The 16,721-nt window shown below is 38.9% G+C and overlaps 1 protein-coding gene across 16 annotated transcripts in view; it reads left to right on the plus strand.

Annotated features, from left to right (window-relative positions):
• Trps1 (transcriptional repressor GATA binding 1) overlaps positions 1 to 16,721 on the plus strand; it is a 249,568-nt gene that overhangs the window by 8,716 nt on the left and 224,131 nt on the right. Inside the window, exon 1 of one of the 16 annotated variants that reach the window (XM_076555786.1) lies at positions 11,608 to 11,757. The exons of the other annotated variants lie outside the window; for them this stretch is intronic. The gene's annotated coding sequence lies outside the window, so the exon portion shown is untranslated. Of the gene's footprint in view, positions 1 to 11,607; positions 11,758 to 16,721 lie in introns of those variants that run through there. 16 annotated transcript variants of the gene reach the window in all.

A 16,721-nucleotide genomic window follows, 5' to 3' on the forward strand; every position in this document is an offset into this window, starting at 1 on the left:
TTTGAAAAGAGCATAGCTCTCATATTTGTCTTCATGATTGCTTTATTATTAATTACTTGTAATTGTGATAATGAGTAGTATAATATAGTAAACATTTATGTTCCCTAATGTAAATGTCCCAAGTTTTAAGAATGTTGATATTATTACTATTTTTAAAAAGTTTGAGTATTATAACAAGGACTGAGTTCAACATAGGGCAACATATAACTTATTTAAACATACAAATGTCTTAAATGTAGAAAACAAGGGATGAAAATATTTTCATTCAGAGCTGGGTTTAGTTATAGAATTTGGACAGACTATGAAGTTTACAAATCAGTGAATGTTCATAATAGAGCTCGTTCCTTGTTGTTAGATTGTATAGTAGGACTTTCTGAGCATTCATGTGAATTGCAATATCATTTCCTCCATATAGGAATTAGAGACACATCTATACTCAGTGTAAATAAATGTAAATACATATGGCAGAGTTGGTCTGGCGAATCAAATTTCTCTATTATGTGATATGCTTATGTGCAGAAGGGACACATATTACTATCTTAAGATTAGTACAGCTCATGCATCTCTGACTTCATGATACTAAGTACACACATGTATGTTCACATGTTTGTGTTTTCTTGTCACAGAGGACACTACCGGGGATTCTACCAAACTGCATCTTTTCAAAAATGACATTAATCTTTCTCATGTCCCTTTAAGTTATTTAATGCATCCCAGAACCTACTTGAGAGTTAATTTAGCTACAATTTTGGTTCTCAATGAACGTGAGGTTGACTGAAGAAAACGAAAAACAAATTCTACTTTTTTGTGATGTCATGATCCACACATTATCTTAGCTTCGGAAGATTAGTCTATTTGTATCTCAATACTAAGAAGCTCTGAACATGTAAGTGCTCCTATAAAGTGTTATTAGTGTTTGCTTTCCTTGTTATGTTTTTAATGATTGCCGAAAGAGAATCTGGGTCACTTTACTTATAAATGATGTTATGCAGTTGACGGAAGTTAAGGGTGGGTGGTCATAAATATATTAAGTTTAATCAATGTCCATACTACTAAATTTTCACAATGCATATTCTCATTTTTGAACGATTAGTAATTCTTTCAGTAGTTAATTTTTTTATGTAATTTTAAAGCTTTTATACCTCACTTGTCTTCTTTATTTTGACAATGAATTTTTATGCTATACAGTTTTAAAATTTTAAATGAACAATCAGAAATGATTATGTTCACTATTGGCTACACAAAGTCTGTAAGGATTACTGCAAACTTTGCTCCCTAGGTCTGCAGAAGTAGAAAAGTTCTAGAAAATTACCCAGGTAAAGCCACCTGGTAAGCATAAAGTATTCTGTACTTTTAAAGTAAATTGTTAAGAAAAGTTTTTCGTTTTTATCAAAGTTGCATTCTTTGAGTGTAAGATGTGGGGAAATTACAGTAAGAAACTTTTTGTCATCAAAACCCCAGTTACAATAAACTGTTTATTCTGCTTTTTATACTATCGTTCTTTATTCTGTTTTAAAATGTTATGGTTTTGGGGGTTAATTTACTCTATTGAAAGAATGCCCTAATTAACACATATTGTTTCTTAAAGAACATTTTGATACACTATGAAGGAGAAAGATATCACTCAAAAATTATAGCTCAGAAATAAAAAGTCATTTGTGTGTGTTTTATAAATAAACCTATGTACATGATCTTACATGCTGTCTTTGCTGAAGTCTTAATCTTAACTCTTTAGTGTTGTGTTTGTTTACAATTATATGTATACATTTGCACTCTTTATCCCAAGAATATTATTCATTATCTTGTATTTGACATTTAATTAAATATATCTATGCTCTTACTGCTCCTTGAAAGTTTTGATATATCACTGGTAATAACATTTCAAAATGGGACTGACCCAGACTATGATTAGAAGCAGAGAATTAAAGGTAGATATTAGCTTAAGCAGGTTTTCCTTATTTTTCTGTTACAGATTTTGGTTATTTTTGAAGAAAAACAAAATCTCTTAACAATAAGGGGAATGGGCTGTGTAGAGTCAGACATTATTGCAGCATGTGGCTTTATTCATTTATATGGTTTTTTGACACAGAAAGCTTTGACCTCTTAGCCTGTGGTCCTTGGGAATTTTAGATAAACCCCACTGGGGTCACACTTACAGTTCTGGCTTCGCGTGACAGAGAGTACTCTCCATGTAGCTTCTGCTGCGCTACTACGCTGTTTTCCTTCAGGACTGGAAGGCCCTTTAAGTTAATTTGGCATTTGGAAGCACAACCAGAATCCTTCCTCTCTGAAAATCCTCTGGATGGGTTTCAGAAGGGCAAGCAGAGATCATGGACCACAGGATGTTGCTGACTTTAGGATGCTAAAGAAATCTGTGCTGAGACCAAGCATGCTGTCTCTGGATTATTCTGCCATGCTTTACCAGCAGGTTTTTCTTTTGCTTGAGATAGTTTTTTTTTTCCTTCAGTTTTGAAAGGATTAAGAATTTCCCCTTTTTGTGGACAGATGTGCTGGCTGGAGGATTTTTTAATCTCCATTTCTTTATGATATTTATATTTGAAGGGCAGTTATATTGGAAATAGTTGAAGTTAACATACAGCAAAACAGTAATTTGATTTTATTGTTTGCTCTTGAGCAGGCCATTGTCACTTAATTTCTGTGAGGAAATACCCCGAATGAAATTAAATAAAGTTGTGGTATAATTTGGAAATAATTATGAGTACCACTTTTTTTCTGGCAAAAAGATTAAGGCAGTTTTAGTTAGTGTTTCTCCCCAACCCAGCATTCCAAGTTTTTAAGTATAAATTGGACCACTCAGTCACAGATGATGCTTGAAATATGTGGTATCTTGATGTAGCGGAGAAGAGAGGGGACTTTAAAAATGCTCACCGGTGTGTTTTAGATTCCCAAGAGATGAGTACCAGCTATCATGTTATCAGCGCTTGGAGGTCTTATGAGAATTTTGCTGGTTTATTGTTGCACTAGTCAGTGACATCAATCAGAAGCTGCTAGCATATTTGTCTACACACCTGGTACTGTTCAATGAGGGACTGCATTTTCATCAAGGTTTGGGGTGTAACCTAAACTAGAATAGTATCTGTCTTCTAAGGTGGGTCCTTAGTTGGGGATTTGCCACTGACTTTCAGCCTCTCTGGTGTGACAGTTACAATGGGTAGAAATATCTAGAGTGATCAGTAAGGTTAGTTCTGTCTTCCATGTCTAGGAAAATATAGCACTTCATGTTTGCTTTTTGTGTGTTTTGTCTCCAAGCAGAGGAAACTGACAGTTTTATGTTTTAAGTGCAGAAAGTTGTTCTTGGCTAAGCAACCCTAGAGTTAATCACAGGGATGTTAACTTGAATTTTTGTCTTTATAAAGTTTCTGATTTTTCAAACGAAATGTGCTGTTGTTATTACCAAATTGACATCCTACCTTCTGGGTTGATTTTTAGATAAATGTTTGCTTAAATGTTCTTTCTTGAAGTCCATTGCTTTCAAAATAACAAAGTTTTTTTTTTCTTTAAAGCTTTTTAGAAGAGGAAATATTTAATCTTTTTAGCATTTTTTTTAAAGATTGTTGGTTCTTTGTTCTTTACTGTAAAACACAAACCAATTTTTTTATGCACTTGGTGCTCTTTTTTTCCCCTGTCCTGTTATCTTTTAAAAAACTCTGATACAGGAGAAATCTAGTTATCGGCAAGCTCACATCTGAAACCACACCCTGGCAGATATTTTCGTCATTTGTAAGGAGTCACTACAGGGAGAAATCCTTTCCTGTGTCATATCACACTTTTCTTTTTACTTCAGAAAGCAGTGATTTGGAAAAGTCATGTAACTTAATTATTGAAGTTAATTGAAAACTATGAATGGTGTAAAGGAACATGATATTTGCTCAAGTATTACTTACATTTTTATACTTGTGTGTTAAAGTTTTGATTGGGGCAAAAACAAACTTGAACCAACTTTGATTTCTATTTAAGAACAATTTATGGAATTCTCCAGGATAAAAAAGAAAATACGAAACACCATCAGTGACTCGGGTTAGAATTACTTCTGTATGGAGCAGAGACTTCCCTGGGACATATTTAATGGGAGGATGTTTAAGTATAAAGAAATTTTATTTTTTTTCCTGACTACTGTCCTGAAGACGATGGGCATTCTTAATTATGGTTATGTACATAAATGAGGCTGAGACCATAGAGGAATGACAGCTCTATTTATATGTAGGGGGAGTTGTTTTGTTTTGTTTTTTTGTTTTTGTTTTTTTTTTTAACATGTGTCATAGATGTACTACTTCCTAAAGAGAGTGACACCAACGTGTAAACTCACTATGCTGAAAGCTGTTTCCTGGAAGGAGGAATCAGCCCTAGAGACCACACTGTCTGAATTCTCAGTGAAGTGTGTCTAGCAGTAGTTTGGTGTCCCCACTGGTGGAGATGGGATGATTCAAGCAGTCACCTCCTCTTTTGTCTGCTGTGATGTCAGGCAAGAATTTAGCCAGAACCTTGCATTGGAGCCTCATCAAGTATTGAGGAGTTAGGACACTGTGAGGATCCCCAATCACATTTTATGTGTTATTTTGAAACTGCAATTAGAAATTTGATTTATAATAATGAAGTCAGAATAGTACTTTTAGATTTAATTTGAAGCCCGTAGTTAGATATAGTGAAATATTTAACAGGCCCTTTTCATGTTGTTGTATGTAGAAGAAAATGTTGATTCACTCCTTTGAACAGCACTGTAGAAATAGTAGATTGACCTTACTTTGACAAAATATGATATGTTAAAGATATTTGCTAAGTTTTAGGGATAAACAGAATGTACATTTTCCACAGATTTACCATAGGGAAATCATTTAATAAAGGGAACTGATGGTTGAATGAATTAATCACCTGAGGTGACACACGCAGGACCAATTCTGCACTCTGACTGAGTTATCTTTGCTGTGTGATTCTGTTTTATAACTTCTACCCCATCTCCTTTACCAGAGATTGCCGTGCATATGCATGAGTGTATGGGATTCCAATTTCCTCAAAAGGCAGAATACACTCTCCACGTGTGATCTTTTACTAGCTCTTATGGAGAAGCAGACTCTGACCAGAGAAAGGTCCCTTTCCTAATGGCTGGACTTTCCTTAGTTTGTCAGTTAGGAATCTGCTGTGGTCTGTCTTGATCTTTTTTCTGTAATTTGTATATATTCATGGGGTCCTATATTATTTTGAATGATAGGAACTGCTTAAATTATAATTCCATTTTAACTGCATTCATCTTGCTCTACAAAGGAGAAAACTAAAGGTATAATAACAGGTTTCCCCCTGCTTGGCTAAAAGAATGATCACCATAATAAATCCAAGCAAATCAGTAGACAATTTCCAGGTTTATTTCAAAAATTTGCTTAGTAGTTAAGATTCTTTAATCTTTATTTTTTTCCTCCACAGATGGGTATGAGAATAGAATCAAAGTGCCGTTCACTTTATCAATAGTATGCAGCAAGAATTTGGTGATCATATAATGTACTCATTGATATATCTCTTTCTTGCAATGCCTTATGAAGATACAGGATGCAAAGGTGTAACAGAAGTTATCCCGTGTCAGAGTTTCTGTGGAAATCTAGGTATAGCATTTCTTTTAGAAAACTTAATGATGTGAACGTCTTTAGATTTGCTGACATAAAATCCAGTTAGACTGAAAAATTAGTTATGACATAGTAATTAATAAGAAGGAAGCTTCTGCTACTCTTCACTTTAGTTTAAATTATCTTCAACATTTATCAATATACAAACCAATGAAAACAATGGTCCATTTGAATTAGGACTTCTAATCTTTATATGATAAACTAGGGCATGTTTGAGATTGGGCCTGAAAAATGAGACTAGTTTATTTGAATGTGGTTAAGAAACTGTTCGTAGCACTTTATATAAACCTCTCAGAAAATATAGAAACAATTTAGCAAAAGATCAAGGAAAAACATTATAATAAATGCTTTCCCACTTAGTCCTGGCCTGTGACTGGTAGATGTATTTCAGCTTCAACTCTGCTAAAACGAAATGGTTAAGTTATAGCTGCAATACCTTTGTTGATTTATTTTTGCAGTTTCTTCGCTTTACATATGTAGCTATGATTTGGACTTAAAATATGGATATAGTTAATGTTTTTTTCCTTGATTCTAATCAAGTCAATTTTCATTTGGTGTGTTTGAAGTATAGATTTTTATTTATTTATTTATTTATTTTTTACAGAATTATGAAGCATAATCAAACCTAAAGTTCCTTGCTTTTGTTTAAGGTTTATTTCTAAATTCAATTGGGTCCCTCATAAGAGAAAGGCACAGGTTGGTTATTGCTGCAGTGTGTCTGTCCTGGGTTAAAAACAAAATGGTGTTGAGTGCCATGAAGTAAGGAATTACACTTGCCATTCCTGGCGCAGTGGCAGACAGCTCCAGCAGTGACTGTGCAGGAAGCAGGAGGAGATGCCAGGCTCTGGACTTGGGCTGGGCTGGTCCAGGGTGAGCTCCTGAACCTCCTTCATCTTGCTTGCAGTGGGAAGAAGATGGATGCTTTCATTCTTAAGGCTTTTCTTTGTTTTGTGTCTTAGCCAGATGGCAGGTGGTTATTATTTTATTATTGTTTTTTCCCCTTGCTTGGGTTTTTTTTTTCCTTCTCTCCTTGATGTTTCTTTCAGGTGAAAGCTTTTATGAATAATTTATCAACAGGTATTCCTTTAAAACGAAACAGTCTCCTAGTGGAAAGTAATCATCTTTTTTTTTTTTCTGGTTAGAAATTATCAAGTCATGATGCAATGGAGTGGTTTAAAAGTAGTTCTTCTAAAATAAATGGAAGAGGCATTGTGACAGTGGTTCCGGTCTTCCCAAGTACCGTCTCCCCCATGCTTGCTTTGGAGAGCATACAATCACACTGTTTGAAGGGCTAAAAACCTTCTTCTCCTGTTAATATAGCCATCAAGTATTTCTCTCCTTTTCACTTAGTATCTCTGTGTAGTTGAACTTGCTACTTTACTCAGACTTTAAATCATAATTTAATATCAATATGTACCTGATCAAATTATAGCAAGAAAAGGTAAAATGTTTGCTTTCTCCAAGTTCTTCTTGATGATTTTCTCAACATCATCTTAAGTGTATTTTTCCAGCCAATTCCCCCTCTATATATCAAGCACCTATTTGTCTTCTTTTACTTAATAGCAGGTTATTGCATTTTCTTCAGGAATTTGCTCTCTCAATAAGTCATAATATGCTTGACTACTTTTGCTTCTCTGGGATCACACTTCTGTTAATGCATTCACCTACTGAAGCAAATTCCTTTTCAGGCAGTCTTTAGACTATTTTATACTTGTTCTCATGACACAGATTTGTGAACAAAGACTATCTTAGATGTTTTATAGAAGGCAGTTAAATGGGTTATAATCCAGTTGTAGTTGTTTATGGAGCATTCTTGGAATGTAGGAAAAGTGTAAGTACAGCTTTGTAGGTAATCTATGGCTAATGAAGCCGGGAAATAGGTTGGGGCTCATGCAGGATGGAGCCTAGGTAACACTCACCAAATATTGAATACAGTTGCTGGGACAGTCTCAAAAAAATTCCCAGCTAAAGTAAAAGGCTACCTTTAATTTTATTTCTGGATGGATTTCATCTTGCCCATGTGAATCAAAAAGCGCTGCCTTTTGAGATTTACCGATTCCAATGTTTCCAAGTCCGAAGTGGAATCCTCTCCTCTCCTTTCTCTCTCTCTCTCTCTTTTTTCAGATTAAAGATAAACTGAAGCACCTACAAAAATAAGCTGAGAGTGGAGGAAATATCGGGTGCCCGGATTTGGTTCTCTTTTGTTGTAGATCGGCCGCGTGAAGTGTGCCAGGCCTCGTTGTTTCTTGACAGTGCTGTGCTAGTGACCAGTGGCCTCGCAGAAGCCAAACCCCAGTGGAGTTCCCATCTGATTGCAGTGATCAGATGGGTCTGCTTGGCCAGCCATCCTCTCCTGTGTCTCTCTGGGCTCAGCTACCAAGGCTCCGCAGTTCTGTAGTCACCCTTCTAGTGTGCCCTTGATTTTTTTTTTTTGATGTTGTTGTTTCTCAATGTCTTCCTTTCTTTGGAGAGTTTCTGTTTCCAGCTTTTCATCCGCATGAAATCATTTCAGAGGCTCCCCGTTCAGTTCCATCCCGCCTCTGAGGTCATCAGCCTCCAGCCTCCATCAAGACATGCTTGTACACTTGTTTCTCCTTTTTTGCGTTGACACTTGGGACCCTCCTTAAGGCTTTCAGTCTACCGATTCTACCTGAAGGGCACCAGCTATTCTGTCCTCAGTGGAGTGCTAACTGGTCCCTGAGCATTCTCAACCACACGTTTGGTGACGCTCTTCTGTCTTTATGACAAACCCTTTATCCAGCCTTTCCTGTCGCAATCCTCTTCATTCCTCCTGAGGTCTTCCATTCACTCACTTACATGGAAGAAGCCCTAAACTGGGATACATTCTGGCTCCAGTGTAGCCCAAACAAGAATCACCTCGGCATTGAAAAACCTGAGAAAAGTGAGACGGAGTGCAAATGATGCTAGAATTTTTTTTTTAATATTGTATTAAGTGGGTACTTGAGAAAGAATATTTCTTTCTTTTTTTTTTAACGCAGAAAAGTATAGGGCTTTCTGGGGTTGAGAAAGTTGTGAAATCAGATTGTCAGGTTTCGTAGAGGAAAAGGATTATATGGTGCTACATAATTAATGGACTCTGCTTGAAAAAAATCGCCCTGATGTTTTGTTCCTGAAGTATAATAGCACTGGTCACAGCTTAGTATGTTGCTTTTTACAGGGTCCTTTCAAATACTCCATTTTAATGACTAATGCTACCTAATGAAGCAAAACTGTCTCCAGAAAACTGAAGTATAGGATGCTCTGAGACATATGAACACTACAGAGAGTCAGGGTTTGGGACTGCCATACTGTGTTTTACTGGTACTGTCTTTGAGACACGGGTATACTCAAAGGTTCAAGATGATAAATGATGGGTTCTCAAAATCATAAGGGGAATGATGTTAGTCTTCATAGTAAAGAGTCAGACATGTGGATTTGGACTTCCGGATGTTGAATTATTTTTCAGCCCAAATATTGGGTCACGTTGTTTAAGGACAATCAGTGGCTTTTGCTTTGGCTTTACAGGGATAGTGCCCTGTTAGCAAGTTCAAGGCCTAGGTGCTAAGGGAGCAATGAGGACTGACACCCTCAGAAGATCCAACAAGGTTATTGATGAGCAGAGTCCATTAGGTCTGAGGAGAAGCGTAGTGATCCCTGCCTTAAGATGTCCAGATTCTGGCAGTAAGAGGCTGTTGGAATTCCCTTTGCTTTTAAAAAATACCTATGTTTTCCCAAGAAATGACCAATAGAGTGTTAAGTGATTATAGATAATGCAGCATTTTTATGCTAGAATAAAAGTAGCCATGACTTCTGAATATTTGATTCTTACTAATCATTTTTAGTTTCATCTCAACATCAAGTAATCATGCTAATCCGATTTTTACAGGCGAGCTCCTGATCTTTTCTAAGTAATTTTATTTATTTTTAACTAAAATATTTCTTTTATATGAAAATGGGAAAGTTCTTTGGATTAAACATATGAATCTGCTCAGCACTCAGATATTAAACATCTTTGGAAAATGATTAAGTGATACTTTTATTATACATCCTCAAACCCCTGTGGAGACTCCCCTTGTGATGGAGACATCCAGGAACGGATCTACCAGTGAAATTTCTTTTGCTTCTGTGGCTGACTCACTTGTAGGATTCCTATTCCTCTGTACCCCCTTCTTGCCTGGAAACCAAACATTCCAAAGCTTCCCAGGAACCTTAGCTAATTGCATTTTTTTCAGACATACTTTTGTGATGTCACCTTTTATTTATCAGGGACTTTAGGAATCCTTTGAAGGAGACATTTGGATTTGTAGAAGTTGTGTCTGCCTGTATTTTGCACCCTTTATGCAACAATCAAAAGAGGTCTACTGAAAAGTGCATTCTGGTTAATACTTAGGGGTTTTTTAATCCTCTGTACTTTTCCACAACTGAAGGGGTGCATACTTTTGGTTACAAGCAAGTAGGTGAAATTTAGCCCCGCTGTTCTGGTAGCCTTGGTGGCTATGAGAAAAAAAAAAATCTCTTCATTGCCATTTCATAATCTCTGACATGACTGTCCAGCTCTCATGTCTGCTAAAAGCAGAAATTGAGGAAGGAAATGTATGTTTTGGCTCCATGAAAACGTTCCTTATCAGAGTGTCTGTAGGAGTGGCTGCTGCTGAAGATGCCGCTATTTGCCAGCTGGACAGCATGTGTGTTGGGCTAGCTTCCTGTCTGCTAAAGCTGTGTGGTGCCCTTTAATGATGGGAGGGAGGACATTATTAAATGTGTTGGGCTTAGTTTTCACTTGTGAAAATCGAGGAGCAGAGGGCATGCAAATTTGGCTGGAAGGCTGGACCGACTCAGTTTGCATAGCGATGAGCTACACGCCCTAAAAACTGGCTGCACATAGGTAAGAGAGGCCACAGGTCTTAGGAGAAAAAAGGGCCCTGAACAGGAGGAGGGCTGTCTTTCATCAGAGGACACCTCACCGTGAAGATCATGGTGCACATTTGTGAAGCACGCCACCAAGGCCACTGTCACATCAGTTCAGTGTACTGTCTCCACCTGCAACCTTCGAAAGGGATGGCCAGTCAGGGAAGTTGCACTTATTGTCCAGACTACAAAATGTAGCCAAAACAGCAGCCGTCGGGATTTGTACTGAGGTAGCCTGCCTCTGTGAATCCGTAAGCTGTTCTAGTCTGTTCTTTGCTGGTGGATGAGCAAAGTCCCAGCTGTGATATTATCCAGTATGGTAAGAGACATTTATTTATTTGAGGTGAGGCCTCACCCTATATCCAAGGCCTCGGGTTTTTCCATCCTCCTGCCTCAGCCCTTAGAATTCTGAAATTGCAGATGTGCATCAGAATGCCAGGCTCCATGCAGTTGGATTTTTAGAGGATGCAACTTTGTCATCTTAACACTGTGCCACTGTGATTTCTTCTTAGGCCATAATTCAACTCTTAGGAGATAAACTGTCACCTTTATATACAAGGCATTTAAACATGTTCAGAGTAGTAATCCAGAAACGTCACAAATAACTTTTTCTTTCTGTTGCGATAGCTGCAGTGTCTAGTAAACACACACACACACAGAGAGAGAGAGAGAGAGAGAGAGAGAGAGAGAGAGAGAGAGAGAGAGAGAGAGAGAGAGAGAGAGAGAGAGAGACTCTGACTCACAAGCTTAAGTAACTGCCTCTCCTGGCTCCATTACAGTAAAAAGGCTGTGCTCAGCAAACCCTGGTAAGAGGAAGTTGTTGAATGACACGGGGAGGTGGTACTGTCCTGTTAATCTTCATGCTTTGCGTTTCCTAATGTATTTGTACTCTCGGGGAACTAATGCTCACAATGGGGTCTGGACAACCTTGAATTCTGATGTGGCTTGTGAATGTTACAAAGACTTCAAAAAGCAAGCGTGGTTTGGTTGAGACCTAAGCATTTCCTTGAATCAGTTATTAGCTTTATGGCTTTTTTTTTCTTTCTTTCCTTTTTTTTTTTTTTAATTTTTTTTTTATTGTGCTTTTCGGAAGAGTTATAAAGACCCAGTGCAGTGTGGCTCCGGGGATAGTTTGATCAGAACTAGACGCAAGAGTCAAAAAATTGTACCTTTCCCCCTTTTTAAAGGCGAAGTGGAAAATGGGAGCCCCAGATCGGTGAGCCTCCGGGTCCATTTTCTTTGCGGCGCCAGGAGAAGCGGCCGGGCGGGCTCGGGAGGGGCTGGGGTTGCAGCGGCGCCAGGGCCTCAGAACCGGGTCAGGCCCGGGAGCCGGGCTGCTCGCGCGTGCAGGGCGGTGGGCGTGGAGCGCGGTGCTGCGGGAGCCGGGAGCTGGTGCTGCTCAGCCTGCCCGGGCCGCCCTGCTCCGCGCGCACCGGCCTCCCGGGGCCGACCCTTCTCTGCGTCTCCCCCGCGCCTTCCTCTGTTGCCGCCGCCCTCCGAGATGACGGGGCGCTCAGATTTCCTCCCGCCAGCCCCCAAGATGGGTTTATCAACAGTGACTCATCTTTAAATCGTGTTCTTCACCTGCGATCGCCCTGCAAACCGCAAGAGTTGCCACTGCAGAGAACTGAAGCCCTAGTTTTTCATCAATTAAAGAAATCTATGATTAGCCTTTGATGAGCGACCTGCTTTCCCAGGGTTTTTCATTTGGAACTTTATTTAGGGACAGGAACACACAGAGTAGAAGGGAGCATTGTGTCTCAGGCTTCTCAATCAGAAAGCTATGAATAAAACAGGCCTACAGTCATAGGCACAGAATCGCCATGTGCCTTATAATTAAGTAGCTTTATTAGCACATGAAACTGTTTAGTAGTGGCTGAACCTTCTATACTTTTGGTGTTCTGTGCCTTTACAGTCTCTTAAAGTCTGAATTTGAAGACAGTTGCTGGATTCCTGGTCAAGCTTACTTGTCTTTACATTATTAACCTTCTTTTAAAATTATTTCTTGTTAAGGAAATGCTCCTTATAGCCTTCATTTTAATGTCCTTTTCTAGAACTCCATATTATTAAAAGCGTATCATGTAGCAGCAGTTAGTTATTTTTAGTGTAACTGCCCTGAAGTCTTCCTCAGACAGGTATTTAGCAGAGATTGAAGGTTATTGATTCATATAATTTGTATCCAGCTGCTTCCTTTTGGCCTCGAAGGTCTGTGGGTGCCTAACATTAGCCAAAAGAAATAATTGATATATATGCCTGGATGTGAGGTGACCAGTTCAGCTTCTGATGACCACGGTTGTACACCGAAGCCTTCATTAATTTTAAGATTAAAAATCGTCAAGAACGCAAAGATATTTGGATATCCCTTTATAGCATGCAACAGGTTCACATCTACCGTCGCTCTCACTTAAAACTTTTTTTTTTTTTAATTGACGCGAGCTGAGACATTTCTCTGGTGGTTGTTCGAAGGTCCGCTTGCGCAATCCAGAGCGGCACTGAAGTCCTTATAGGGAGCAAGTGGCTTGCGGCTCCCCATCTTGCCTTGGTTTCCAGGTGCTCAGACGCTGAGGGTGCACCACCAGGCCCTGGCAGATGAGATCATTTCACAAGGCACAGTATCAAAATGAGATTATTTTATAAAAAAGCAAACAGTTGTCCCTTGAGCATGCATGCTGACTTCGTACAGCAAATCTTTTTAAGGAATTCATGTAAAGGTAGGTAATAATCTTATGATAAAATGTCAACCATATTCATTGCTAATGAGCAGTGTCCTGGCCTCAACCCCCCTAACGAAATAATCTCCCCATTCGACAGTGGGACTGAAGCCAGCACCAGAAGGTCCCGGCCTATTATACAAATAGGAAAGACTTGAGCCTGCCATCTCTTCTCGCTGCTGAAGGAGCCGCTCCTAGTGATAGGCACCTATTCATTATTTCCGGGCCATCAGTGTGCACCACAATATTTTTAACCTTTTGTCTTGTTTTGTATTTTCTATAATTTGAACACTTGACCTGCTTCTAGGCTTATTTGTTACCTAGGTATGCAGAGTGCAAATGAAACTATTGAAGATTCAGACACCCTGGTGCCTTTGGGATGTTCCATTGTCTAGAACAGGTGAATGCCCACCTCCGTGTGGAATTCCAGCAGCTTGTGGCTGTGTGTTTATTTCTGCGGCGTGGCTCTGGTGTAATAAAATCAAGTTCGGCGCGCATCTTTGGCGGCTGAAGTTTGCAGTTTTCCCACCTGTGGGCTTGACTAATAGCCCATAGGTTTTAGAGGAAGAGCAATTTAGATAACCTATCTTGAACAGGCCTGCTGAATGCTGAAGGGCCGTGTGAATATTTATTATGATCATAGTAATTATAATGATTGTTCTGTTTCTAATCTTTTTAATTTCTGTATGTCATTAACTAAGGAAGTGCTCATCACACTGTTCAAAATGGTGCTTCTAAGGCGGTGGTTCTCAGCCTTCCCAATGCTGAGACCCTTTAATAGTTGCCCAAGTTGTGGTGACCCCCCAACCATAAAATGATTTTGTTGCTACTTCATATCTGTAATTTTTCTACTGTTGTGAATCATAATGCAAATATCTGATATGCAGGATATCTGATATGTGACCCCCAAAGGGGTTGTGACCTATAGGCTGAGAACCTGCTTTCTAAGGTCTTATTTTAATTTAAAATATACTTTTATGGTATCTATAGAATGGAACAATTGAGACTTGTAGGAACATGTGGCATCATAGTATTTCCAGAGACTTCCATGGCATCATTCATGCTGTAGGTCTGTTAATTCTCTTATGTTTCAGTTTCTTTTCAAGGCTATCCTGAACTGTACAGAATTTTTAAAGGAATGATTTGGGGTGTTTTATGTTTTGGGATGACCTCTGCTACAATCATTCTTTTTTTTTTTGTGTGTGTGTGTGTGTGTGTGTGTGTGTGTGTGTGTAGTTAGTTCTTCTCTTAATACACAATTTCTTTCAAATGTCACATGAATTTTTGATAGCCAGGCTTTTCTTGTCATGGCTTACTTTCTGTGGTGATTTCGTGACACTTCTTCCTCTTCTCTACAGAGGCTCACACAGTTCCTCTTCAGAAATAATCACTGTTCTGTTTGTCAAGAGGTGTGGTAGCATTGTCAGAATACACCCAGTGCTCTTCTGAAGGCTGGAGTCTCAGATGACGTGTGGTCCTCCCTGGGTATTTGATCGTTGACTTTCTTTCCCCATGTGAAGTAAATGCTATGTGATCATAGCATTTTGTGAAGAAAATATCTTGTTAACACTGAGGATTCCAGTGTTTCTTAAGGAAAACAATAAAGAGAAGTTATGTGATTGTGTACACCCTGTAACATCCACTCAGCAGAGAGTCTCTGAAGAATTGTCTGCTTAAGAAACAGTGCAGGCAGGAAAGCATGGAGGCTTAAAAAAAATAAACCAGATACACAAGATACTTCTTAGTGGTGGTACAAGAAGGGCCACTGATGTCCACTGAGATTTTCGGGAAGAAGCTGCAGCAAACCATTGATTGGGACTGTTGTCTAATCTGGTAGTAAGACATTCCTAGCCAGAGTGCTAATTCTGAGTATTTGCTGGCAGATGTTGCTTTTAGACCTGTGCGTGGATCGTAAAATGTACATGTCCCTTAGGTAGGGGCTTGGAGAAGGTCTTGATGGCATGACTAGGACTTCTCTTTCAGCTATGTATATTTTATGGATGAATTGCTAGAAACCAAGTGTTTCCAAAAGGAGACACTCAAAGGGTCTGAAAACCGCTATTTAGACACTATCTCCTATGTACTTTTTACTCAGGAATGGATGAGCCAGAATATTCCTACATATATTTTATTTATATTTATGTTTATTAAATGGTGCCTTGTGTTTGTCCCTATCTGTGCCTCAAACACAAAACCTACTCATGTAGACTTTGGGAACTGGAGGAAGTACCAGAAGCTTTTCATCTCCACATCACAGTTGTTTCCCAATACTTATCTTGGTAACTGGAATTCATTTCTATATGCTGGTAATTTGATAAACTGTTTTGAAATGTATTTGTTGAGCTCAGTGTAATTCCATGTGCCTCTAATGAAAGGCATGTGACCCTGTAGATTAGAAGAAAGGTCCGTGGTTGGCTCCCACAGCAATCTTGCTGTTCCTTTTGGGCATCCTTTAACCTGGCACCCTCTAATGTGTTCGCTAAGATAGAGTTTTCCAAAATTTAAATAATATCACATTTGAAAGGATGCCAAGAAACAATGTGGCAGTTTCTAAATTTTGTGAAGCTAAAATTCCTGGTTACAAGAACGAGTACATGTCACAGATGAGTAGCTAGTAATGACTTCAGTGTAGCAGGAAAAGAGCAATTCCCATATGCTGATTCTAGTCTCATAATAAAGAATGTTATAGAAAGATGGCAGAGTATTTAACAAGCTGTGAGTTAATGCGACAGTGTCAGTGGATCCAGCTCCAGAAGGATAATCACTTTACCATATTTCCTCAGAAATATTTGAAGTTATATTGCAAAACAGAAAACTTGCTAGGAACGAATGCAGACTGTGCTGTACTACTGCATCTCCCAACCCAGATTCAGTCTGTCATCCTGAGTTTCTATAAACAGTGCAATTGCTCCAGGATGCTTGTGTGAGCCCACATGCTTGGGTAAATTCATAATTCTCATGGCCAGACTCAAACCTTCAAGGTTTATCTCCTGTAGAAGAAATGGTAGCACAAATGGTAGCCATGAAAGAGTTCTAGTTCTGAATGTTTCCTGGCAGGTGCTGCTGTCAGAACTGTGTGTGGATCAAATAGCAGATACCGGGACACCATTTTTAGTAGTTCCCGGTCTTTCTTCTCACCGAGAACCGACCCCAATTCAAATATGGTCTTCATTTTTCAGCATCAGTGGGTGTATTTATTAGCATTTACCGAGCTATAGTTGTTTCTGGTCCTATGTAAACAGAGAGAGTCAGGGTAGTTTGCTAGATATTAGCGACTCCTTTCCCAGAGGCCCTGGGTTCATATGAGCACTCTAATTTCCTCACCCCCATGACATCTAGAAAAATTGGAGGATTTAATTTAATTTATGGCTAGTATTATTTGTAGCACTGGAGACTGAACCCAGAGTCATACACACTGAGCAAATGATCAAACCACTAAGCTATACCCCTCACCCATTTTTTTTTTCTA

The sequence above is a fragment of the Peromyscus maniculatus genome, chromosome 20, assembly GCF_049852395.1.
Source record: "Peromyscus maniculatus bairdii isolate BWxNUB_F1_BW_parent chromosome 20, HU_Pman_BW_mat_3.1, whole genome shotgun sequence".
Taxonomy (NCBI): Eukaryota; Metazoa; Chordata; class Mammalia; order Rodentia; family Cricetidae; genus Peromyscus; species Peromyscus maniculatus.